This window comes from Cariama cristata, unplaced genomic scaffold (assembly GCF_000690535.1).
Source record: "Cariama cristata isolate BGI_N322 unplaced genomic scaffold, ASM69053v1 scaffold6536, whole genome shotgun sequence".
Lineage (NCBI taxonomy): Eukaryota > Metazoa > Chordata > Aves > Cariamiformes > Cariamidae > Cariama > Cariama cristata.
The window spans coordinates 47,544-48,143 of NW_009623724.1; the positions used below are offsets into that span (position 1 = coordinate 47,544).

Genomic DNA, 600 nt, shown 5'->3' on the forward strand with positions numbered 1-600 from the left:
AGCAGGATCTTAATATTATCTTTTGTTCTCAGTGTATTACCAAGGTGTTTTATAAATAATTATTTTCTAAATAATACCTTGAGATGCTTTGTGTCCTCTTCAGTCCACCAGGGAAGTAGGCTGCCTTATGGGATTAAGAATGTGATTGCCTGAGAGCTTGTGGGGTTTTTTTGTAGCAACTGCATTAGGAATATTAAAAAAAAATAAATATATTTCCTGTACTTGCTCTGTGTAGACCTTTATCATCAAAAATTAGAACATTATAACTCTCAAAACCTTCCAGCAATGACCATGATTAAACTCAGTCAATCTGGTTTCGCTGTTGAGGAGAGGCATGGCGTTTGTATACGCTGTTTTCCAGCCTGTTCAGAAAACTCAGTCTGACCTTGCTTAGCTCTTGATTTTCAGTAACTTTTGAAATTAACAGCAGAAGCTACACTAATGAAAATGCCATTGCTGCGTTGGGAAATCAAGTATTTCTGTAAGGAACATTATGCCACAGGCTAGATTATATAGATTTGTTACTATGTTCGTGACAGGTCAGGCAGCATCTGACCAGGAGAAAAAATAAACCTTGCCTGTAGGGTATCTGGCACGACT

General features: G+C 37.5%; 1 protein-coding gene across 1 annotated transcript in view; it reads left to right on the forward strand.

Moving 5' to 3' along the window:
- Positions 1-600, forward strand: part of RSF1 (remodeling and spacing factor 1) — a gene marked incomplete at its 3' end in the record, with an annotated part of 31,123 nt that overhangs the window by 25,352 nt on the left and 5,171 nt on the right. The window lies entirely within an intron of this gene.